Below are 26615 nucleotides of genomic sequence, written 5' to 3'. Positions count from 1 at the left end.
TTGGGGCTTTCTTGCATCTTGGTATCTTTTTAAGTTTGTTCGTGAACCGTTCTTTTGTGAATTGAGCTTTCAGGGCACGGGGTTGAGCCAAAGAAACGGATGAACAGCAAGTCTCACTTGCAATGTGAACCATCGATGATTTTCCCTTATATTGGTTAAAACTTAAAAAGGAAAATTAAATAGAGTGATACCGAATACATTTTTTAGCCTCTCGACCTTTCGCACAAAAATTGGAATTAGACGACCAAAAACCATACCAGTTGCTACGAGCAATGAAACTTAAAGCCAATACGGACGTATTTAGAAACGTGTTACGCAAGCTACGGTGCCAAAGGTTCCCCGTTAACGACCAGGTAATCCTTATTATTTCGGATCTTGTACGTCTTTTGGAGATAACTGATGGTGTATTGAAAATCCGGGAACCACCGCATGTTTCCGCAACCTCAGCTTCGGACCCTCTCGATCCAGCCAAGGAATAATTGTCAACTTCCGAATTCTTTCAATCAAGACCGATTGACATGAAACTTGGGGTGGGGGTAAAGGTTAGAGAAGTTATATAGCGCCGATGTGCGCGGAGAAGGAGTGCCACACCCCTCCGGGGGTAAAGTTTTTTTCAAAATAACTACTGAAATCAATCAATCAATTCTGGTCAATTCTAAGCAAAAAATCTTTTATGAAATTTTTTCATATAAGTAGTAGTTTCCGAGCTATTCATGTTCAAACATATCATTTAAGGTTTAAGGTTTTGTGAAAAAAAAAACCAAGTAAAATCGGTTTACTATCTGTCTGACCGTCACACGCATTTTTTTCTGTGACTGTTGTAGCGATTGAAACCAAATTTGGTTGGAAAGGTGGGAACTGTGAACGCTCACGCATACAGTGAGTTGCATCCTTTTACGTCGAATTTAAGGGAGGGGGTGGTCCTCTTCTGACCTTCAAGCATTCCGTACGATACTTCGCTGTTTCAGCGTTCCGCCAGAAGTTAGGGTTGCGTTTCCGAAAGTGTGTACGTCTTGGCATGAAAGCATCACATGCTCGGTATATCTGTTGGGACAGCTGCGATGCTTTTTCTATGGCTGTTCCAGTAAGCTCGGTGTTCCACTGCAATACCTCGAGAAATGAATCCTCATCAAGTGCTCTTAATGACCAACTTGTTTCTGATTTCTTCAGGTGAGGATTTATTGTTCTGGGTCGCTTTTCAATATTAATATATATCACCTGGTGGTCGCTATGCGTGTATTCTTCGCTAACATGCCAGTGTAGATGCTTGACCACCGAATCACTTACAAAAGTAAGATCTACAACGGAGCCTAGTTCTCCACACCTAAAGGTGTTTAGGTTTCCCATGTTAGTCAGGGTGACATCTGTGACTCCCCACGCATAAAATGAGTTACATCCTTTTACGTCGAATTTGAGGGGAGGTCCCCATACATGCAAAAGGGGCGTGTAAATTTCTTTTTCACCAAATATAATCATGTGGGGTATCAAATGAAAGGTCTCTGTTAGTACTTTCCGAAGTCGGTGTTAGTTTTGACATTTATTGGAAAGGTGGGAAGTGCGGGGGTCGGAAGTGACCATTTCTATAACGGACCCATTCTCAGAAACTACCCAACCCAAAAATCTGAAAAAAATCAGGAAGCTGCCACTATTCAAATCAAGTTAATAATGATGCAGTGACGTAGGCTATGACATAGAGCATGATCCTACCAAGGTTGGTGGAAATCGCACTATTCTTGCAAATTCAAGACTTTGAATGTCAATATCACCTGAATGTGGATATTCTTACATAACATATGCATATATTTCGTGTTAGGTACTAATGGGACAAATGCACACTCAGATGTCTTTATAAAAGGAATGTACAAAACCGGTCATACATGAAGCGTCCATAAAAAAAATGCATGTTTTTCAACGGTTTTTCGCGAATAGCTCGAAAACCATGCAGAAATGACATTAATCAGCAGCACGGTACATTAAATACCAAAAAGAATGGATCTTTTTTTTAATACTTACGGTCATTAAGTGCTAAACGTTAGTCCACGTCCTTGCTGTTCCTTTAGTTGCAAATTTCACATTGCTAATGTCGGGTTAAGCCATTCTACGTCATCACGCGTTTATGATAGATATAAAAAACAATCAACTAGTTGACTTCAATACTAAGCTGATTACCTTAGGACACCCAGCTGCCAGTAGCCCCGATTCAATTTGGACGGTTACGTGAGATTTCAAAGTTCGTCACTTGTTCGATAAAATCCCGGAAATCACAAAGATGTCAGAAAACAGCAAAGCGCACAACATTAGTACTAGCATTGTAAATACCGCTCTTCCCAACCACGGAGCTTAGCATCTGAAAAACTAAAAATAGCCAAATAGGAGTTTGACTATTTACTTCAAAAAATATTTGGCAGTTCACCTAATAGCTCCTGAGCGAACTCTTCATACCGGGCACCTATCGCTGGATAAATGGTATCACAGCCGTTAGCCTATGCGATAGAGGATATTGTCACTGGACTGGCTGGCACATGCACTTTCTTTTTCAAAATTATCCGTGCTTTCCACCAAACTCCTATCGCAGATCCAGACGTTCTAAAACAACAGTCATCACAATGGAGTATTTGAGTTTACCGTTATAACGTGCGGACTGAAGAACGTAACCCATATGTTTCATCGATTCACGGATAAGGTATCAAGAGATCTTAATTTAGATGCGTGTTCTGTTGGTGATTTGCTGACCGCTTATGAATCGCTTATCTCTGTCTGTCTTTTTTTACTGTTTGTCTGTCTTTTTAAGGTTTTGTGTGAAACAAAACCTTATTAGAATCGAGACGGTGTCTGTCTGTCCGTCTGTCTGTCTGTCACACCCGATTTATTCGGAAACGCCTAGACCGATTGTCACGAAAATTGGTGAGAGTATGTAATCTGGTGATCCCTTTACATGCAGTAAGTGGCGCCATCTTGTGTTAAGTTTAAAGGGGGGCTCTCCGTACATGTGAATGGAGGATGCAAATTTTTTTTTCACAGAATGTAGCCATGTAGGGTACCAAATGAAAGGTCTCAATTAGTACTTTTCGAATCTGGTTCAATATTTGATATTAGATGAAGCATAGGGGAGTGAGGGTTCAAAATATGACCCACAAAAAGTGTAACAGGTCTCGTTCTCAGAACCTATCCAACCGAAAAATCTGAAAAAAATCACAGTGGTACATCTCTACGAAATCTAGGCCTCAAAATATATCCGGTTCCGATATCTGCACAAATAAAGTTAATAATAGTATATTTCCACATTTTAGAAATTTACCCGGCGTGCGTTGAAGTTTCTTCCATAAGATGAATACAAAACCTTTATACCCGAAGCGCGAGCTTCCGGTATTCCGACTTGTTTTTTCTTGAGGAGGTGGAAATCTTCAAAAGACACTGATCTGGACACACTACTAAAACCACCCCCGACTTCCTCCCTGCCCCGTGGAACCACCATAAGGTATTACATAACTGGGCGGAGTCAGCTCACTCTAGCTTAGTCACCTATCTTCTATAAGCGGCGTACGTGACCCCGTTTTTCTCGTCTCCTCTGCCTTTCGCAGTTTGTTTTGGATAGATGCAATCCTGAAGTTGACTGCACCCCAAGTCTCTTGATTTTCGGCACCAGATTTTCTTGTACCAGCACTTCTCCTAGAGTCTCATCTAGATTTCTCCTTTCTCTGGATCCTCTGGAACTCCATCGAAATTTGGACAGTCGGGTGAGGTCTCTAATTTAAACTTGTGCAGATATTAGCAATATCCTCCGTGCCCCGTGAGAAACTAGGTGATATTATAATTAACCTCACCGTGTCATCTCTCCAACCACTCTTTGCTGGCAAGAATGAGCCTGTGCGTCTATCGAACCTTTCCCGAGCGTTTCCACTGCTCTTGTCGTCTATTTATGGGTCTCTCCCTCTCAGCGTTCTACGTCTGCGATGAGGGAGAGATCGGCTTCGCATGGTATATGTTCGCCATCTCATCTGTCAAGATGTCAATCAGCAGCATTCCCGAGATGACGAATTCTGCATCATCTGAGACAGTCCTAAAGGCAGGGCATACCCTCAGGGCTATCCTTCTTTTTTTGAGGAGGTAGAAACCTTCAAAAGACACTGGCCTGGACACGCCAGCGTGTGGGATTTTTACCCACTAAAACCACCCCCGGCTCCCCCAAGCTCCCGGGGCAGAGTCAGTTCACTCTAGCTTGGTCACCTTTCGTCTCTACGCGGCGTGCGTAACCGCCTCTGCCTTTCGCAGTTTGCTCTGGATAGATGCATGGCGTTGATCGCATCCCAGTCTTCCTGATATGCCAGCATTCTTCGCACCAGTTTTTCTGGTACGAGCACCTCTCCTAGAGTCTCCTCTAGGTTCTTCCTTTCTTCCATAATCTCGGATAGTGGAAGAATACGTGCTCTGGGTCCTCTAGGAACCTATTGCAGTTTGAACAATCGGGTGAGAGAGATATCTCCCTTTCGGTGTTCTTGGTCTGCGATAAAGGAGAGATAGACTTTGCGTTGTATATGTTCGTCATCTCATCTGCCAAGATGTCAATGCGCATCATCTGCATCATCTGAGGCAGTCCTGAAGGCAGGTCATACCTTCAGGGCTGTCCTCCTATAGACTGCATTCAGTTTGTTAGTGTTAACTGACATCCGCAACGCCTCCCTCCAAACTGGGGTCGCATAGAGGATGATTGAGGTTACCACCCTAGCTATAAGCAACCTAGAGGCATACCGTGGTCTTCCTACGTTCGGCATCACCCTTACCAGGGCCATAACTGCAGTGGATGATTTGTCGCAAGCATACTGTACGTGTTGCCTATAACTGAGCTTCCTGTCTATCACTACCCCCAAGAATTTGATGGTCGGCTTGGAAGTGATGACATGATTTCCGATTCTAATCCAGGCGTAATTTCTCTTCCGGCGCTTAATGATGAGAATCGCTTCCGTTTTTTCCTCCGCAAGTATCATACCAGAGGTCTCTAGCCAACTTTTAACAGTCTCGCCTGAATATAACTCAGCATCTTCGAGATGCTTTGCGACAACAACCAACGCTATGTCGTCAGCATAACCCACCACTGTGGCTTGCCTGGGCATGGTAGATTAAGTATATCGTTGTACATGATGTTCCACAGTAGTCGGCCCAGTGCGGAGCCCTGGGCACCCGCCGAAACAACGTGGTCCTAGGGTCCGTTATTAATGTCATACCAGAACCTCCTTTCAGCTAAATAACTATCAACGATAGCAGCGAGATAGGTGGGAATAGCAATCTTCGCTAGGGTGAATTAAGCCACCGATAAAACAGCGTGAAGAACACACTGGCTCGCAGCGCATCAAATGGTGGCAATTTGGTGAGAAGAAAGAAGAAACGATCTCACTCATACAATTGCCGACCATTGCGAATGTGGAAGAATCGTGGAGCCAAATTAAAGACACGATCCACGAAGCGGCCTCTGCAACCCTCGGGGTCGCCAAGCCGGGTAAGCAGTACATCAACCGAGATACCTGGCTGAAATGAAGGTCCGTGAAAAGAAACGCCTCTACCACAAATTTCTCGACGATAAAATGCCTGCTAATTGGCAAATTTATAAGAATGCCAACCGGGAAGCAAAGAAAGCGGTCGCTGTCACCCGAGCGAACCATTACAAAAATCTTTACGATAAACTGACACTCGGGATGGCGAGAGAGATCTGCATCGACTTGCTAAAAGCCGTAACGAATGTACACAAGATATCGAACACTTCTGTTGCGTTAATGACAAGAACGGTACTTTGCTTACCAACCATCGAGCCGGAACGGATAGATGGCGAGAATACTTCGAGCAGATTTCAACTGAAGAATTTACTCATCCTCCACTTCTACAATCATTGCCGACATTTGGAGCAGTTCCACCTGTCAGCGCAACTAGTGCTCAGAGGTGGCGGTGAGGAAGACGGGGCGGCAACCCTGTCGGCCAAACCAAAACCAAGTGGCCGAGGAGAACCTCCATAGTGGTGGCAACGAGGGGCACTTTGGTTTGCCGGCTGTGTGCAGTAGGCGAATGCTCCAAAGTCCTAATTAGGGCGATCAGATCCGAGTCTGTACGGGGACTCATCCGAAGTGGCAAATTGGTCACGAAACCTTACCAGGGGTATACTGGTACCATGGGAACCGGGATAGCCCCTGGACTCTCATACTTCAGGTGAACTCTCGTTGTATGTGAGTACAGCTCGGTTGGGGTTGCCCCATACCCCAATTTTTGACGACCGATCCCCATGAAACAGGCACAATCACTGTCAGCGGCAGTAATCTCTCCAGAACTGAGCGATTTAAATACCTCGGGTCAACGCTATCAGCCAATGGAGAACTACGTCATGAAATTGTTTCACGCATTAACGCAAGCTGGATGAAGTGGCGTTCCACAACTGGTGTTGTTTTTGATTGACGTATAAACGAACGTCTCAAATCGAAAATTTACTGCAATGTTGTCCGTCCTGTCGCTCTTTATGGGTGGCCAACTATAAAAGTGTTGGCCAACTGTAAAAGACAATGAACGGCTTCTTGCGGTAAAGGAGACGAAGATGTTACGTTGGACTAGTGGCGTAACACGTTGTGATCACATTCGAAATGAGGATATCCGCGATCGTTATGGAGTTGCACCGATCGTGGGAAAGTTGCGAGAGAGGCGTCTTCAATGATATGGGCACGCAATTCGTGCTAACGGGAATTCACTTACCAAGATTGGTGTGAACATCGAAGTCGATGGGTAAACGACCAAAAGGCAGGCCTAAACAACGGTGGCTTGATACGCTGGATGGGGATTTAAAAGTCTCGAGACTGCACCCAGACCAGGCATTCGATAGAGCCAAATGGCGAAACCGATCACGATGAGCCGACCCCGCTTGTGAACGGAACAAAGGCTGAGTACCCTTTCCGTGAATTGCATCTTCGGCCAAGCCTGTAACCAATTTGATGGCATCAATGGTTGATCTGGTTTTACGGAACCCATAATGCTGATCTGAAAGGCCGTCTTGGCTCTCAACAACAGGGAGTAATCTATTATAGATTTCCTGCTCTAACATTTTCCCCACAGTGTCCAAGAGACGATGGTAGGTATGAGCATAGTTCGCCTGGAGGTTTACCATGTCTGCCTGTCACACGCATTTTTCTCGGAGACGGTTATAGCGATTGACACCAAATTTACTGGAAAGGTGGGAACTGTAAACGGTTCTGCATACAGTTATATTCTTCTATATTGAATTTAAGGGGGTTCCCATACATGCAAAATAGGGGTGTAATTTTTTTTTCATCAAAGACAGTCATGTGGAGTATCAAATGATAGGTATTTATTAGTACTTTTCGAAGCCCGTTTTAGTTTTGACATTTGTTGAAAACGTGAGGAGTGCGGGGAGTCAAAATTGATCCTTTCTTTCACGAAATTCATTCTCAGAAACTACCCAACCGAAATATTTGACGTAGAGACAGTAAACCAATTTGAATGAAGTTTTGTGTCACACAAAATCTTAAAAAAGATGCTATTTATGGTTAGGGTACAAAATAATGTTTGGTGATAAAATTGGTTATAATTGATGACACTAATAAAAGAAATTTTCATAAAAAAATTAAAGAGACATGTATATACCACTTAAATATTGGGCGATTCGGAGTGTAGAGTAGGAAAATTCGAGATGGAACAATAGTCATGATGAATTTCACTGGGACTTCTTCTTAACGAGGTGTTTCGATCCAAATCTTGAATTGATAGGTTTGTCTTAAAACATTGTTCTGGAAAACGCAATCCTAAAAACGTTAGCTAATAGATAAATTTAGATTGAAGATCCTAGAGGAAAATATTATTCACAATTTTTATATCTATTTGACTTCTATTTCTTCATAGAGTTGCAAAAAACTGTGTCAGATAAATTCATTTGGCCACCTTAATCGCCTCTAAGTTTCTTGATTCTGCAGTGGTTTCCTATCAAATATTATACATCGCTGGGAGATCTTTTCAAAAATAGTTTATGACATTTAAGTATTGATAGGAAACTCCTCGTCAAAGTGAAATTGGAATAGGATGGCACTGGTTTATCGATCCCATTCAAACGGACAAGAATCTGTAAGGAACATTTCGAAATTGCGCCCAATGGGGGTCATGTTAGGTACTATCTGAATTTTATGTGCATCCGAGATACAGTTTACTTTTTCAGATAGACTGGCAGAGAAAATGAAGAAAAACCCGAACTAGATAAATTCAAATGTTATTAGTTGGTATTTTCATTAACATCAGAAATGTCCGTTTCACCCCAACAATTCGAGCATCTGCTTTCCAACATTCTAACTGGGCCTTGCACTCACACCGCATAGAAATGGCGTTCACGTACCACTGAACTCCTCTAATTTTAATTAATTTAATTGAAGGTAGGTAGGTCATGCTCATCCAACCCTACGAAATTAGAGCCGAGCATTGAGCAAATTGAGAAAAAGATGATATGAAAACACGAATATGATGAACATCTCGCCACCAGTCGCGCGGATTCCAATTTTTCCTGGCTCTCTATCGTTTTCCGTTTTGTGTGCTGTCCCCATTTTTAATTTCGCCCGTATCGATTGGAATTTATAGCGTACAAAGCATTTACCCATTATTATTCGAGCCGAACGAATGGAATGCATTTTCCTTCCACATTTTCCCGCTCTCGGCAACAACTTTCCTAGCGGCCAAGCTACCACCATCAAACTCGAGAGCATTTTCTCATCGCTTTTCGCTTTTATATGTGAAAATGTGAAATAAAATAACTCGGAAGGGAAAACTTTTCCCCGAGTCTCGTCGCTCATCGGCCGACAACGGATTCGACAAGCTTTTCGTGTGTGTCGACTGTCGAGTCGATTTGATGCCAAAACTTTGTAAACAAATAAAACTGATGCAGTGTGGGAAATATACGTACCATTAATGTAAAATGTGTAATGTGTAGGAGAGGTGGGGGTAGATTGGACTGTTCAACTTATTACACATAGTCAAGACTTGGTATCCACTCTGAACAATTTGAAGGGTGGTATTTGGAGGAAAATTTGCGTAGAAGAGATCCTTATTAAAAAAATGTTTTCATTTCATACACAACCTTCATTCTAGAACCAACTCCTCCATTCTGACTTTACACAACCCCATGGATACTGCGAACTCCACAAAATCATGTTGATTATGTCGATACAGATATCGCAGCAGACTCTGTACATTATTCAAAGTTTTTTTTGAGAAATGCCTAAGGGCGAAACTATTAAACCAGAGAAAGGATCTTAGATTGGTTCGTTACATTACATTGATTAGATGATGCTAAGCTCCTTCGCATAGTCTTACAAGTAAAATCGCCTTCAAACCCCTTGGACGTAATTCGTTCTGTCAGCAAGCAATGCTAGGGAATAATTTTGATATAGGGACAGAGTAAGCTGAAGATAGGAAGAGAAGATAAAAAGACGATTACCTACGATGTATTTTATGAAGCATTATTTCAGAAATTCGATGAAGTTGTCCAAGAATTTAAAACAATAGTTGTATTGCTTGGCGATCACGTCCATTTTTATAAGAAATACCAAGGGAAGGGAACGAAGTTGTTCAATATAACCTTAAAACAATTGATTATCATCTTTCGGAGCTCGTTGTCCAAGCAGATGAGAGGAAGTACCTGTGGTAAGTCCAAAAACTGACTAAGCATTTTTTCGCGAAGCTGACCAGGGCTTGCCAGCCTGAATACGTTCGTTTTGATGATTCCAGTTCAGTGATATTTCTACAAGACAATGTCGCCCCATAAATGCAAGAAAAGGTAGTCCGCTCGTTCATCTGGGCATGATCTATCATAAAGATGGATTAACAGTTTCGTGATTTGGCCAGTTTCTTCTTCAACGTAGTGTAGTTACGGCTATAGACGTACTAGCTCATGGTCAGAAAATGACTCTTAGTGGTTGAGGTTAAGGCAGAAAATTACCTCTCGAATTGTTGGTTCCATTGAATGAGGAAATCCTTCATGGAAAATTCATTTGGAACATTGCAGCGCTATACTGACAGTTACCATTGCCAAGTAACTACCCAGTGAAAAGTAGAGTGCAGGCCAACAGTCGTGATAGCAATATCGCGCACGCTCAACTAGGAACTTTCTATGGTTCGTAGTCGAAATTAACAATACGGCTAAAGTCACTCAAGCCGCGTTTGGGATGGAACATAAAAGAAAAGTCAGTGCAATTGTTCTGAATCACTTAGATCAGCAATCGTTTCAGTAACGGCAGCGAAACTGTAACCAACCTTGGTATCTGGGGGGTGACCAAACAACTATTCTGAATTCACTCATGTTAACCACAAAGGCAGGAAGGAATATTGATCGTTCAGATTCGCCCTTGTGATTGCGCAGACAACCATTGTGCGCTCTGGCGTTTGGTTTCCAGGTCGTATTGGAAAAAACAGCTTTCATTGCCTGTAATAACTCGATTAAACAGCGTGGGATCGTTTTCCACTTGTTCCAAACAGTCTTCTGCGACGGTCATTTGATGCTGCTTTTGCTCGTTGGGCTCAACAATTTGATCCCGAAATCGCCTCTTAAAATTTGTCTGACTATTTCAGGGTTCATACCCAGTTCCGAGGCCAACATTTGAACTGTTAAACGCCGATCTTCACGGATTAAGGGGCGCACACGCTGCGCATTCGCGTCAGTCCGCACCTTGACTGGTCTCCCACTCGGCGTCTCATCTTCCACGCTTTCACGCCCCTCCTTAAACTCTTTATGCCATCGAAACACCTGGGCACGACTAAAAGCACTATCACCATGCACTTTTTCAATTTTAGCGTACGTTTCCGAAGCTGTTTCACCCAATCTGGCGCAACATTTTATCGCGACGCGTTGCTCTAGATTTCGTTTCTCCATTTTCGTGACGAGCACCACCAACACACGCCTACTCAACACAACACAGCAGGTGAACTAAACAAGCTAGAGCGATGGTGAAATGGAGAGAGGAAGGATGCTGGGGAAGAGAAAGGGAACTTGAAGGTTTCATGTTTACCACCATCGCGGCAATAAAATCAGTCTCATTATTTAATTGTCTAACCTCGTATGTAGTCAGATAAAGACGAGATGAGTCTCTGAAACTTTTAGACCTCGCTACCTCAGTCGATAAATCATACGAGGATCTTGTAGGTTCAATTTCTTTTGCTCCACAATACTTATTTTCCTTTAGGTCACTAAAATTCCTTTGGATATTGATGGGAACTTTGCTGCTCAAGGCAACCAATCAACAAGGATACACGCGGTGATCAAGAAAGTCGTATGGAATCATCAAAGCGGCATATCAATTTTTAATGAAATAGCGAAATTACGAAGATGATGCATACTGGTCCTTGATGGTTGATAGCGGCTCCATACTGCTCAAACCACTACGCAGAATATTATCGAAGACAGATTGTAAAATAATTAGATGTCATTTGTCGATATGAGTCACCAGTGACAGTTATAGCTGCATTTCTCGGATTCAAAAAAAAATACGACTCAATTATGTATTTCGTTGATTTTATTGAATTCATAGGCTGCTCAAAGTTTGGGATTTCATACTTTTTCCTGGGATTGGCAGGCAGCAACAATTCTGTTTATTCATATATCCATCATATTGAAAATATGTTTTATCACTCCCTCTTTCATGAATTGGCGAAAACCTTTTCATAAATTGTAGTTATTTTCTGTTTGTACATACAGAATATTTGGGTTTTATAGGGATGGGTCTGAAGGCCCGCTTTAAAGTTTATTCCACGATTGGCTTCACGATTTTTAAGATCACGGCTCTATCACTGCTCTATTGTGCCTAAATTCCTGTTTCTCTAGATGTTCTGAAACTCTCAATCAATTTGGTCCAGACGATGATTCCACTATTTTGCGCCATCTAGCTGTAGGACGACTCGTTCGTGCGTTATCCTGGGATTCGATGATACAACTCGCAATGGAGTTTTTGGCATTTCTCAATCTGTAATGTTTCTAGTGCCACTCTGGCCTGTTGTAGAAATCTACCAACTTTTCACTCATTACATGCTTATGTTATCGGAGTGATCCTTGTTATGGTCACAATGTCACCTTCAGGGAGCTTCTTCGGAACTGCGTGTAGTTGCTCATAGAAGAAATCATTCTCCTTATCGTTGTTGCATAACACCATGCTTTTGAAATCTTCCTCATATCGGACCGGAATCTCGCATCGAGCCTGTCAGAAGCCGGCTTCCAAGTCATGAGAGCGCGCCTTATGTCGCTAATAACAGTTTGACATTGGATTCGTGTCTGCTACCTCTAGGTTTTTCAGAATGTAAAAGCATAGTGCCACAAGGGACACAGGAGTATTCCTCAGATTTCAATCACTTCACTTCGCTTAAGCCCAGAATGTCCAGCCAGAATTCTTATTCAAGAAGAAAACGAACATTGTGACCGCCTCCGTTACCATTGCCAAGAAGCGTGCGCACATTCCATTTGTGATAACTAAAGATGGACGGAGCAGTGAGGATTCTATGTTGGCCTGAGGGCTATTAACAATGCTTTTCAGATACTGAGTTCATATACTATTCGACAGGATAACTTGTTACTTTTTTTACCATAGTATTAGGATCGCTTCTTTGAGTTATTTAAAATGACAACATCTGCCGGTGGGATGGTGTTTCTATTTAATGCTGTTAACCCCGCTCGACCATGAGAGTTCTAAGCTAGGTCCCGTGGTTAGCTATTCACCTGTCTGTTGAAGGAAATTCGACTGGCATTATTCTGATCTTAGGCAGTGGTCCTTGAGGTCCTCATTTTTCTTTGGCATCCTCCGGCCATAATAATTGGGGATACCCCTTTGGCTTAATGTAAGTTCTGTGAGAAGTTAGAAAAAAGTAGTGGAATGATTCCACCCTTGCTAAAATGACTAGTGTTTTCTTATTGAATATAACTTGTGGCCCTCTCAAAAAAGTGAAGCGATGACGGCTTGACGGTTTCTTACCAGGGCAGAGGCAAATCGTCAGACGCTGCCTCACCTCTGCCCTGGGAGCAGTGTGACCGTATCAGCTCGCAGATGTTGAGATGGTGGCCCTCTTTCTAATCTTTTTAGAAGAAAAATTGGACGTTCGGAACCTTTTCACATGCGGGGGGGGGGGGGGATTAGATTGCACGGTGTACATTCTTAATACTACTCTGTTATAAGGATAAGGGTGAGAACGATAGCATCTGGGGTTACATCTATGAAAGAAATCAGACACCAATTTTATCCGCTCAAATGGTAGAGTTTTGGATGAAAAAAGTTTGTCTCATTCCCGAGAACTATGCTTGCATAGTGGTCCCGAGAAGTCTAGTTCTACTTCCTGTAGTTGATGTTTCTTCATTTCTTTCAGTGTGATTCCAACTCTAAAATTCTAGGTTGTCCCTCCAACGATCTTGAACCAGCATCCCTTTAATTTCAAGTTTGTTTTGATTATCGTGCTTTGCTTTGCCTATTTTGAGTTCCATCGGGGTGTTTTATCCTTTTCTGGAGTACCGAGAGGAAAAATTTGACAGCCCATTTGCTCCTAATCCTTCCTTCTTCAGTTAGGAAAATTCCTAGCTTATTAGCTTTATATCTCTGTCCAACGCCGAACAGTATCTATGTTAAGATTTTCCCAAACCAAGTTCATTCTTCTTGAAGTCTCATGTTTAATCTGGTATTCTCCCTTTTATCGTTGAGAAGAAGCAATCTAAGCATCTTTTTCATGCTTTTACCAGTTGTCGTAGCCGGATGGATTGATGTCGTCTTAGAAACGCGCCCATTTAATTCGATGGCCTTGGCTGCAATTGAAGTCTTAGTCATTCTCGCCAAAGCGTTCTTTATTTCCATTCGAAATAATGAGTAAACATCGCTTAACGAGAAACCATTGTCGCTTTGGTCTTCCATTGGCTTCAGATGTCTCGAAGAATTCTTTCTCATTAGTACTGGTATAACCTCAAGGTCGCGGTCTGCATAGAAGTGGCTTCCAAAAGCCAGCTTGCTTGAGAGCAGTGTAAGCTCAAATTTTCCATTGATGAGATTAAAGTTGCCTTCCCGCTCCAGTCATGACAGGGCAGGGTGAAACGGTTCCCTTTAATCAATTCAAGGCTAACTGAAATTAGGTCAAAGTTAATTCCGTTTCGAGTTTGGTGGTTATGAGCGGTGATAAGGGGTTGCCCATCGAAACTGATTTTAGTTGCTTATAATATATAACTTCATATATTATTTTATTATATCAATCACAAAGGAATGGTATCCTTTGTGGACCATTTTCTTCCTGACGTAGGCACTCTTTTATTATAGCAGTCGCTTTTTTAACACGAATACTTGAAAAAAAGCTTTGATCTCACAGCTCACTGAAGCCTGGGAAAATGCCTGAATTCTCGATTGATTTAGTCTCAAACTGTTTTTTGCATATTCTGAAGTTCCTTCACTGACCATTTGATTATTTGATGCGTTAGAGCCATTTCCCTTCATCTTTTCTTCGTTTTCTTCAGCCTTTGTCTCGTTCACAAGCGGGGTCGGCTCGTCGTGATCGTTTTCGCCATTTCCCTTTACCAAATACCTGATCTGGATGTAATCTCGAAGCTTTCAAATCCCCATCCAGCATATCAAGTCACCGTTGTTTCGGCCGGCCTTTTGTTCATCTACAATCGACTTCGATGTTCAGACCAATCTTGGTAAATAATTTCTCGTTAGCGCGAATTACGTGACCATACCATCGAGAACGCCTCTCTCGCAGTTTTTCCACGATCGGTGTCACCTCATATCGATCGCGGATATCCTCATTTCGGATATGATCAAAATGTTTTGTATGTTGTCATAGAGCATACCAGATGAGTTCGTATGGTACGCGGTCAAACGCTTTCTTTAAACCCAGAAATACAATGTAAAGAGGGCGATTGATTTTGTGACCACAATCAGAGCCCCGCCACAGGATACTACGAGGGTACCAGTCTATACCGAGTGCGTGGATCACCATTCATACTGGAGGATGCAAGACCTACCGAAATCTCTACCGAACTAAGGAGTACGGGACCCGTGTTGACACGCAACACCATGCTGAGACCCGAAGATCTCTATTCGCTTGAACGCAACCACAACCCCCATGAAGCTCCCACTAGGGGGCCAAACACAAACAACCGAGCTGAACGCACATACAACAGGAGTTCACCTGAAGTATTTGAATTCAGGGGCTATCCCGCTCGCCATGGTACCAATATACTCTTGGTAAGGTTTTGTGACTATTACCACTTCAGATGAGTCCCTGTGCAGACTCGGCTCTGATTGCCCTAATTAGGCCTTTAGAGCATTCGTCTACTGCATCACGGCCGGCAAGCCAATACGATACAGCGTCTCCCGGTGCCACCACTATGGAGTTGCGCTGAAAGGTGGCACTGCTCCAAATGTCGACAATAATTGTGGAAGTGGAGGATGAGCAAATTCTCCAGTTGAAATCTGCTCGAAATATTCTCGTCACCTATCCGTCGCGTCTCGACGGTCGGTAAGCAAAGCTTCTTCTTGTCACCAACACAACAGAAGTGTTCGATGTCCTGTGTTCTTCTTTTCTGCTTTTGGCAAGTCGATACAGATCTTTTTCGCCATCCCGAGTGTCCAGTTCATCGTAAAGATTTCGTAATGGACCGCTTTGCTTCCCTGTTGGCAATTTTATAAATTTTCCAATTGGCGAACCTTTTATTATCGAGAAATTTGCGGCGTTTCTTCTCACGGACCTTTTAACATCGTCATTCCACAGTCAAGCATCTCGGTTGATGTACCGCTTACATGGTTGGTAACTCCGATGGTAGCAGACGCCGCTTTGTGGGTCGTGTCTTTCATTTGGTTCCACGATTATTCCACATTCGTAATGGTTGGTAATCGCGTAAGTGAGATCATTTCTTCTCACGAAATTTAATGCGCGGCGGGCGAGTGCGTTCCTCACGCTGTTTTATCGGTGGTGTGGTTAACAGGACGGCAATCAACGGCTGATATTGAGGTGTGATGGTCTCATAGGAGCGGCTTTGCAATCAGTGACAGTGGTAAAATGTCGGCGTCTTATGAGAACATAGTCGATTTGCCTTTTACTGTTCCCACTATAAAATGTAGGAAAATGAGACAATCGTTTGATGAACCATATATTCATAATTACAAGGTCATGGGTGTCCACAACATCGATTATACGTTCGCCACCCTCATTGCGCGCTCCGAACCCCTTTCCCCCATGGCACCTGTTACCGTCTGCCTTTTCACCCACATGACCATTAAGGTCGCCGGCAATGATGATATAGTCGTCAGCGGGAACGTTGCAGGTTTTTTCATCGGGAAGTTGCCAGAAGGCGTCTATCTCGGCATCAAGTCGACCTGTCTATAGTGCGATCAACTAATATTATGGTGAGCTTTATCAGCCGATCATCAAATCGTTCAACTTCTTTAATGGTATCACAGATTCCCTCTCAGGTGGTATTGTCAACACCATATTGAGTGTATGGGCTACCAAAATAAAGAAGTTTGTAGCCATTTTTACCACGTTTGCGTTCAATGTCGCAGCTTTTGGCACCAGACCATCGTGTGTCTTCCAGAACGCAGATATCAATGCGCCTTTTCAGAAGGGCTCTTGCGAGTTCCTCGGTCTTTCCAGTTAGCGTGCAGACACGTATTTGTTTTGTTCAGACTAACTTACTTACGTCCTGGCGACGTTCATGGGTCAAGAACCCTTGCCCATTTCTCGACAGGACTGAGGTCTGTCCTGCCGCATTGACTGAGGTGGACGCCCTAGTATTTTTCCGAGGCTTATTACTCGATTCGATCATCTTGTTTCTAACGACATTGGATGCATTTTCTTGGTCGACCTGTCGCGGGACCTGTCACCAAGAGAGATCAGGTAGGATTTAGGATAGTGGAATAACTCCAACTATACTCTATTTATCTCTTTCCCTGATCTCAGCATTTTATTTTTGTTTTATTGAGGATAGTACAAAGTACGTTCCCTCAAATTCTCTTCCTTTACCTGGTTTTAAAACCAGCATACTATGTTAATAGGATGGCGGAGTTCTGGATATGACTTCTTTGGTATCTGATTAAATCCTGTAGATTTCCACATCCAATGTCTTATGTTGCCTTCTCAATAGCAAGTCTAGGAATGGTAGCTCTCTTCCTTTTGCATGTCCAGGAAATACTTCTTCCAATATGTTAGCATAAGACCGATCGAAGTTATTCCACTGCCAGTTGGCGCTGATGAACGTCGATAGAGGGCTTGCTCCTTATATTACTAATCCCCAAAGGGGAAGTTTTCTTCCATGCAGATTCTAATCAGTTCACTTGAATCCTTGACTGGTTTAGCCTCAAACTGTTTTTTCGTATTCTGGAATTCCTTCGCTAACCATTTGGCTATTTTATACATTGAAAAAAGGGAAATGATATTAAGCATTAGGTGCAGAAGAGATTAGATTTTTGTCTGCTAGTTGTAGTATATTCTAAAATTGATAGATAAGGTGTAGCTTCCCCCAATCTACAATTTTTAGTTTTAAATGTAAATATATATTTCCGGAGCGACTTACCCCTTTCATCAGTACAAAGCTACTACAAACAATTGCGATTATAAGGTTCTTTTATGCTTATTCACTAATTAATTAAATTACTTTTAAAGTTTTTTTAAACTATCAACCAAATTACCTGCCACTTACCGGGGCGAGTCTTGTTAATTTCGAGGGAAAATTACCTGAATCTGTGTTTAATAACCGCGTCGCATCTTCTCTCAAAATTTCTAAACTTTCTCAAGGGTCCAAGGTTGTCGGTTCGGTTTGCATGACGCAAGCGCTCAAGATTGTTTTTAGTAGCTTTGTACTGATGAAGGGGATAAGTCGCTCCCGTAATTCTTCCCAACTTTAACCGGGGCGTGTACATGGAAAGCTGCCCTTTGTAATTTTATTGCAATTTAATTCCTAATGAGTTCCATTATCATCACATTTAATGCTGCTCAAGTGATAAGAATACAGGGTGAACTCCTCATTCCCTTTTACCTCATAACATTTTTTCTTGCGATACTTACCCCTTGTCCATCGCGCGTCATGTATTCGATTCACTTTACCCCGATTTTCCCTACTTCCCAACTATCCATAGACAGAATGTAGGAAAATTGTACGTAGACATGGCACGAATTACGCTCGAGAAATATAAGAAAATGCTCAGCCATCGCCTCCACACCACGGCGTCAATGAGAGGAAGGAAGTTGAGGAAAAGCTAAGCTTTTGGCTGACTGACTGGGTCTGGTTGAAGCGTATCGCGTCGTATCGTCTTCGAATGGCTCAGCACAGAAGCTCAAGAAAGTGACGGTACATTGTGTGCTTTACTATGTGCGGCGCTCCACGGCGAAGAGCCCCAACGGCCGCACTCCACCAGCTATGCCAGCAATAATGTTACGTGCCAGAAGCGGCAGCAACAGCAACAACAACCCAGCACCCATCCAATGACAACTCAAGTCGGAACTGAACGGGAATGAAGCGGCGTCGGCGATGGCGGCGGAGGAGAAGCAGAAGGTGTTTGCTGCCTTTACTCGGCCGACAGCAGCGCCAGTGTTTCACAGCTAGCGACACGTAAAGCACACACGACCAGAACCTGTGCCTGTGAGGGAGCAACTGAGTTACGGACTCGCGTCGCAATCGCAATCTCACGTACAATTGCTTCCGAGCGCGCTGCGAAGCGGATGCGGATGTTGTGTCGCGCGGCGCGTGTTTTTTCTTTTCGTTAATTGTGTGTTGGCCACCAGACGTCGCGTCTGTGCGACGGTTGTCCGTTACCGCTGTGACCGCGTTATTGCCTGCAATTGACCGCGGCACGAGCCGCTAGCGTTACGCACCTTTTTTATGTGCCGCTGAGCTCGTGGAACGCGACTCGGAGACAAGAAAAACGGTTATTGTGACGGAAGTTGATGGTGGCGCTTTGATCGCCAGTCAGGAAGAAACTCACTTTTTTCACCGTTACAATGCGGTGTATTGGATAAGTGATTGAGTGGTGAAGCGCGAAGTGATTGCGTGTAGGTCGGCCATACTCGGCTTTAAGTTGGACTCTCAATTACAGTAAATACGGAAAGGCTAAAATAATATTATCCTTTGGAGGACTTTCTGGTCGGTAGTCGATTAAATGATTCAAAAAAGCATTTAATTCTAGTCTTTTGTTTACTAAATTGAGATTTAGATGAAAGTAAAAGCACAAGATCAAATAAAAATGATAAAAGAGTTGATGAATACGAAGGTTATCCTTTTGTAGCAAGGCATGATCTGATGAAGGAGAGGTGTTTAGTTGGTAGTACAACAATGTACCCTTGCGGGAGCCCAACACCCTGTGCGTAAATGCATTCACCTAACCTAATTGAAAGAAATAGTATCGTACGATCTGCGGACTGAAAATTACATTATTAAATAACTATAATCGCATTAATTAGTTGGAATTTCATATGCAAAACTTTTGCAATTTTCTTCGGAATTGATACTAATGGAGTTTTCTATTTCCAGGAAGCATTTACAGCTACCCATAATTTTCATAAGTTTGTCTATTTGGGCATGCCTAGAATCACTTGCCAAGTTGATTTCTATTCCTGAAATTGGCTTTTTCTTCTCGAGAAATATTGGATGATTTTGCCTGGGATGTTGGTGGAACAAAAGATGGGTTTTCTGACTATGAAAACTTCACTTTATATCTCAAGGAAGTTAATTCTCAGAAATCCTGTCTTAAATCAAGAAGTTCTTTCCGAATTTCATGAAAATCTTGATACCCTATCCTTTGGTTATTCAACTGAACTACGATATCAGCTTTGGTATTCTCTGTCTATCGTAACAGAGTACTGAAATTCGGCAGTTCATCACTTTAGTTTGTTGCCTGATAGAGGTGACTTTTTCAAGGATTTTATTAGAAGGGACTTCGTTTTAATTGGCTTTTCATCGGAAGCGATGGCACCGTTGGACGAGTTTGTTGAAGTTTGATGAAAAATCAAATTTTAGTCAAATCGATTCGAAGAATAACTCTGTGTGGATGCCACATATAATTTATTCGAAATCGTGTTGGTCTGCTATCATGATATTTGGAGAAAGTCTTAGGGTGTCGGTGTTTAACTGATGTAGGGGATAGCACGAGTTTTAAAAATAAATCAATTTGCTATATTCCTTTTTAAACTTTGCACTTGCGCCTGTGCTTATTATTGAGATGTATAACTCAATAAAAAGCAATGATAATTTAATTGTTTTTGTAGGTTGAGAGATTAGATTACATTAATAAAATTTAAAAATGAAATTGTTCCCTAGTTGTCCCCCATCTAATTTCTAGGCACCAACAGCAACGCTTAACTTTGATGATTGGATGAGAGTTGGTCGTCCTCTTTCCGTAAATTCATTCTGTTTGCCATCTTTGCTTCTCGGTGCAAAAATAATTGTGTGAAAACATCTTGTTTTTGATACGGTTTTATTAAACACTAAATTTGAAAATACAAATAAATTAAATCTAAACTCAAGTGGTTCTCCATGTGTTAGAGAAGTGAACAGTGGTTGCATTTTTCAGCAAGGATACAGGTACGGAGCGTAGTGCGTCAGTCACACTTACGACTACGACTTTCCGGAGAACTTACACTTTAGTTCCAGAAACCGGAAAAAAAAATGAGAAATTAACTTTCTATATGCATATTGCTGCAAAATTGTGTGTCCCTATGATAAGTGGAGAGTGATTTTGTTTGGTTCTATTTGAGTAGGGATAAGATATGCTTTGCGACCTAAATTTTATATGAGTTCTACGTCATTACTAATTAGTCCTGTCTCGACTTCTCTGATTAGGCATTTTGAGCAATTTCGAGGTTGCCTCATGCCAGCAACTTTCCCTAGACCTGCTCTATAAAGTACTAATCAAGTCCTTTCACTTGGCACTCCATAATCCTTTCCGCATAAAATGTATGTGACAGACTGTTTGTAGGTAAATAGGGTTTGTTTCATATACCATAAAGCGTTTAGCAGTTGGCTGATTGTAGTTTGCTGGGAATACAAATATATTTTTGCTCTTCACCCTTTGGTGGGGCATAGCGTGTCAACCAGACCTACGCGCGACCCACCCCATCTTGGGAAAGTGGACTCCACTGCATGGCGTAGTCAGCAATGCAATTGTCGCTCCTCTTTAATGTGTGACCTACCACTTCCACCTTCCGATCACGGTTCCTAAGAGTGCAAATCACGTGTGCCGACCAAGTTCTTCGCTTGAGATAGTGTCCGGTTAGCGTACGTCGATGATTCCACGAAGGTATTAGCGAAAGTTTGGAGCTTTTGAGTAACAGTGGAGTTCACTTTCCATGTGCTGCTCCCATATAGCAACACAGAGAGGACACTAGCATAGAATAGCCTTAACATGATTTTGGTGTTGAGATAACTGCATGTGCCGATTTTAGACAGGGCAGCGAAAGCGTTGTCAATGCGTCGGATAACTTCTGGTTCGATGCCGCCTCGTTTCCTAGATATATAAATTGATCGACGCCTTCGATGCTCTGCTGAGAAGCTTGGTTTTGTTGGTATGTATCTTCAGTCCAACTCCACTTGCCTCTCTTTCAAAATCCGGAGCTATTTGACCAAGGTCAAGGATCCGGTGAGAGAGTAAACATATGTTATCTTCTAGCTATTCTTTTGCAATATGAGTGAGCACGCAGATACCCTTCCAATTCTTACACTTAGAACAGGCACCCTTCTTTGGAATCTTAACGATCATCCCCTTCTTCCATTTTCTGGGAAAGGCCTTGGATTCCCAAGATTTCTGTGCCAGCGGCTTTAGTCCGTTTCAGTACATTGATTGCTGAAATGTTTTCTCTTGTGTTATAAGGAACTGTCCATATCCGCATGTTATGGTGACTAGCTTTTTCATCCACAAGAGGAGCTAGCTCTCCGTTCAATAAATGAAGGTCGATGTGTAGTTTCACAGAGAATTCATGTGTTATTCGTTCATTTCCTCTCACTTGCGTCCCCCTTTCAAGGGATTGAATGATATATCCTTCAAGCCAAATAGAGCTAGTACGCGATTTGATTTCTAAACTGGCGCTTCCTCTTTACTGTAAAAGTAGCACAGAGCGAGTGGAATTAGTGATATCACAACATCTAAAATCCAAAAATAAACCCTTAAAATCTTAAAAATTCGATCCATTCGATTTTGTATTAAAAATTCCAAAAACTGCCTTTTTTGGATAAACACACAAGACCCTTAAAGAAAAAAATAGCCTCGGTCAACGTTAATCCTGAATAAAGCGATTTTTTTCATTCATTATAATTCTCACTGATCTTGTGTTTGTGATCATTCTCCGGTGAACCCTGTCGGTCACGCAGTATCTAATGAGATGCCTCTACCGTGGATAAAACCATCTTTTGTGCCTAGGTCGAATAGAGCGGTCCATGGACCACGAAAAACCGGAGTAAGTTGTTCTCTAACTGGTCCGGCCCAACATTTAGTCAATTCGGACTCGGGACCCCTCACTTTCTCTCTGTACTGTTTTTTTTTGTGAATCGTTGGCTAACAACTATCGTCGAAACCTAAACTATCATGTCAGTGCGTACTTATCATGTCGTTAATATTTATAAATATGGTCGTTATAAACCTTTATGTAAGGGTGAACCACTTCTACGATCGTTCATTGCCAGTTCCTGGCAATGTGCTTGAGGTTCCGAGGATTTTCCCAGTAGTGTGCACTCGCAGGAAACACCGCATTTTGATTCATCCCTTGAGACGAGGGTTCATCTGTTGCTTAACCTACAGGATAAAGCCCGAATCCCGCTTGGCCATGGGTGTCTGTGTTCGAATTTCTCCCGTTTCGGTAGACTTATCATTTGCACAGCATTAAGCTTGAATTCTAATCTTTGAGAAGTGCAAAAAATCCATTATTGGCAGTGACGAAGTAATCCAGATAGCCACTATCGTCAAGAGAGAAACGACCCAAGAAAATTGCCTTCTTAGTTCACCGAAGAAGAAGAAGACATCGTGGATGAAATCAGATTTGTAAATTCAAAGCGAACGGTAATAACACTTTTCAGTCCGAGTGAAATCGGTGCACAGATGCTTAAACAACTCTGAAGAGAAAGATCAGATTGATATCAGGATTATCGTGGAAATAGTTTTGTGAAAAGCCCATATATCCTGGGCGATTAAATTGGTACCATAAAATAGCCCTGAACCCAGAAAGTGGTTCAATTGAGCGGTTTGAAAGGACTTTAGAGGGTATGCCTTCGGTCTATATATTCGGAATAAATTGAAGCATTCTCTGGTGTAACGTTTTTGGAAGTGACGAGTATCAAATGGTATCACATCCTTGGACTATAACCGCATAGATTACAAAATAGGTCTGGAACCAACTACACCTCCGCGAAGAACTGAATGTGTGGTATACATATTTGTACTGAGAGACCAGCTCATGTTCCTTGAAAGCATATTAAATTTATTACTGGAATTAGGGAAACACTCCAGATGATCACCAACAGCGCGAAGGCGAAATCGCCCGTAGGACTAAAGGGTCTTTTAAGACTTTTTGTTCTCCAATCATCTCCGGACTAGTCACATTTGTTGCGGTTATTCGGGTCAATGTTTAACTTCTCCAGATCCATCTATATTCGAATCGATATCATAGCGCTAAGGCGAAATAGCGGGAGCTTGACTTTCGTACGAACTATAAAAATGTATACTTAAATTTCATCGAATATCGCTGGGTGATTGAACTCGATCTGATTAATTAAGAATAGCAAATCAGTAGAGAAGAAAGAAAATAGACGATCTTCTTTTCTCAAAAGCAATTTTCGCGGTCCCATTACTTTTTCGCTGACATGATTTGCTCGTCAACAGCCATCAACTGCATTGGGGATTCAGGACATTACCAGTTCACTTCACACTTCATCCAGTCGTGCCAGCGTCCCCGGGTTAACGATGGCTTCACCACCAAAGCAGCTCTTTATTTCTAGGCTAGTGTTCGCCACTTCCACAGACGAGGTACTGGATTACGTAGAAAGCAAAGGTGGCTCACATTCAATCAGCAAGTTGTTTGGCTTCAAGGTGTTTTCGTTAAGGCGTACAAGTATAGCATATATGTCACCTGCCTCGCCGGTCAATGTACCTGTGTTGACTGTCCGTCTATTTTATCAAAATGTAAGGGGTTTAAGAAGCAAACTGGTGGCCTTTCATTTTACCGCGCTGGTTCAGCAAAACCACGTAACTTGTATTTTTGAAACCTGGATTGGCAACAATATACTTAACTCGGAGTTCTCCGAAGGGTATTTCATTTTCCGCTGCGTCAGGGGCCGGTTTGCGTCGTGTAAGTGCGCTGGTGGCAGAGTTCTAATTGCGACCAAAAAATCAACTCCACGCCGAACACATTTTTCCTCTTTTGGCTCACTTTATGATTGTGTCCTACGTGTCTTCCTGTCTAACTCCCTCCAGTTTATTGTACTTTGTATTTACATCTCCTGTGCTTGCCCTTCCCATCTGTACGAAGAATTGTTTGATAGGTTGTCGGAACTCCTTACTATCAAATTTCCTTTCCCCCTTTCTTCCTCTGCGGAGATTTTAACCTCCCCATTTTCAACTGGCTTTATCATCCTAGCTTTTCTATTCCTTCTAACAACCTCTTTCACTCTTCCCTTCTCCTCTCTTCTTTTGTGAACACTTGCTCTGCCCTGAATTGCAACAGTTCCAAAACCTTCTTGGGCCGCACTCTCGATCTCTTCCTTTCTAACCTCCCCGTGTGCCGCTATTCTCTACTTGCCCGCCCATCCCTGTATATCAAAAGTGTCGCTCACTACTATTCACTTGAGTTTGAAGCAGAGCTCAGACGACAAAACTATGCGTAATTCTGTTAAGTTCAACTTCCGGAAAGCCAACTTTGCCGGTCTCAACTCAGTCTTAGCGTTATTCAGCTGGGATCACATATTATCTAACTTAACGTGTAATCATAAACTCTTAGCACCTTTTAGAATATTCTGTCCGATCTCTACTCCTATTAACTTTCTTTACCTTCGTCCTTTGGTTCACAACGGAGATCCTTAATAACATCCGCCTGAAACATGCATTGCAGAAGAGGCTTCGAAGTTCCGAGAATGGCGTCGACCTTGTTCCTTCTGTCTTGAAGACTATGCGCTCCACTGTGATGCCAATGGTTAAAATCACGCATAAGAGAGGCCGCTCCTGCCCGCGGTAACTTGAAACCTATTTGAAATAATTTAGACTTGCTTTTGCTATTCGCTAGTATTATTTTTTTGACCTTGCTATACTGATATTTCGGGAACCACTTGATCCCCTCATCAGTGCTAAAAGCCATTCTCTCCTCACACGATTTTTCCATCAACTTTGCTAATCTCACTGCCTACTCTGCACAACAATCCTGTGACCTTCCCGGTTCTTACTTCTCTTCCGGATTTATTCTTTCAAACTCTGCGCCCGCTACGCTTTTTATTGATCCAGACTGTTCCGAATATCTTCCCATTCCCTTGCTCACGCCTACCTTAGTTTTATTCCTCATTGGTAATCTTGACACCAATCTCGGATCTGGTTCCGATGGGCTTCCTACCTCTTCCTTGCTACCTGCAAACAACGCATTTCCGTTTCTCTTTGTATTATCTTCAACAAAAGTTTAGCAGAATGTTACTTTCCTCATCTTTAGAATCCTCAAAGGCAGAGATTCTTCACTAGTTGTGAAATACCGTCCCATCTCTTTTCTCTCTTAATACACGTTAGGAGGCACACGCTATTTATACCCATTTCGCCAAAGCCATTGATATCGTTGACCATAATTTTCTCCTCTCCAAACTCTAACTTTCTACTCAACTTCCTCCCACCAATCATCCATTCCTCCTACTCCTCTTCTAGAGTTTCTTGTAATGGGCACTCATCCCGTTCCTTCTCTCCTTCCTGTGATGTTCCCCAGGGTTCCATACTTAGCCCCCTGCTATTCTTGTTTTTTATCAATGGCCTCCTCTCCATTCTCATCAGCTCGTGTTTGCCTTGCGCAGACGACCTTAAATTATTTGCCTCTGTTGAGGCGTATATTTGAAAAATTGTTTCTCTAGAGGATTTCAGACGTAGTAAAGTACCTTCAGGGATACTGCCCTTAAAAGGGCTGCTCTCTGTTATATAGTACTAGATATAAATGCCAAAAATACGAAAATAAAAAATGAATCTCTTCTTAGTTCTCTGAAATCCTAGAATGAAATCAGGTTATTCTACTAGAAGCGGTCGGACTCAGAACCTGGCTCCTAACTGTCACTATCCAGCTAGATACGCTGCGTACTCATCCGTCCCTTTTTTCAAAACCCACAAAAATTTAATTTTCTATATTTGGATTTTGGGGATAATCAGGTAGCGTTTCATGTTAAGTACCCCCATTTTCAACCCAATACTCATCATGAACCAATCTCTTTCTCTCGACAATGGATTGAGGATGTCTGTAAATTATCATGATTAGCAGAAAGCCAACGCCCATTCCTGAATCATTGGCATGCGAAAACTAGAAAAGAAAGGATTGTAGGAGGGCCAGTACCACCTCGCTACAACACTCCATTTTTATCTTCATAGGCAATGTTGACATTATTTGTTTTATGTATTAATTGATCCTTTAAT

General features: G+C 42.3%; 1 protein-coding gene across 9 annotated transcripts in view; it reads left to right on the top strand.

The window, feature by feature from the left end:
* The window catches only part of LOC119653566 (neurogenic protein mastermind-like), a 304044-nt gene that overhangs the window by 259695 nt on the left and 17734 nt on the right, over positions 1–26615 (top strand). For 4 of the 9 annotated variants that reach the window (XR_005249720.1, XR_005249719.1, XR_005249717.1 and 1 more), the window contains exon 1: positions 18242–19035. The exons of 4 other annotated variants lie outside the window; for them this stretch is intronic. The gene's annotated coding sequence lies outside the window, so the exon portion shown is untranslated. Of the gene's footprint in view, positions 1–18241; positions 19040–26615 lie in introns of those variants that run through there. One more of the 9 variants, XR_005249718.1, reaches the window with a different exon arrangement.

Source organism: Hermetia illucens, chromosome 4 (assembly GCF_905115235.1).
Source record: "Hermetia illucens chromosome 4, iHerIll2.2.curated.20191125, whole genome shotgun sequence".
Classification (NCBI taxonomy): domain Eukaryota; kingdom Metazoa; phylum Arthropoda; class Insecta; order Diptera; family Stratiomyidae; genus Hermetia; species Hermetia illucens.
The sequence above is the reverse complement of the archived record's forward strand: the minus strand, read 5'-3'. Positions and strand labels throughout refer to the sequence as shown.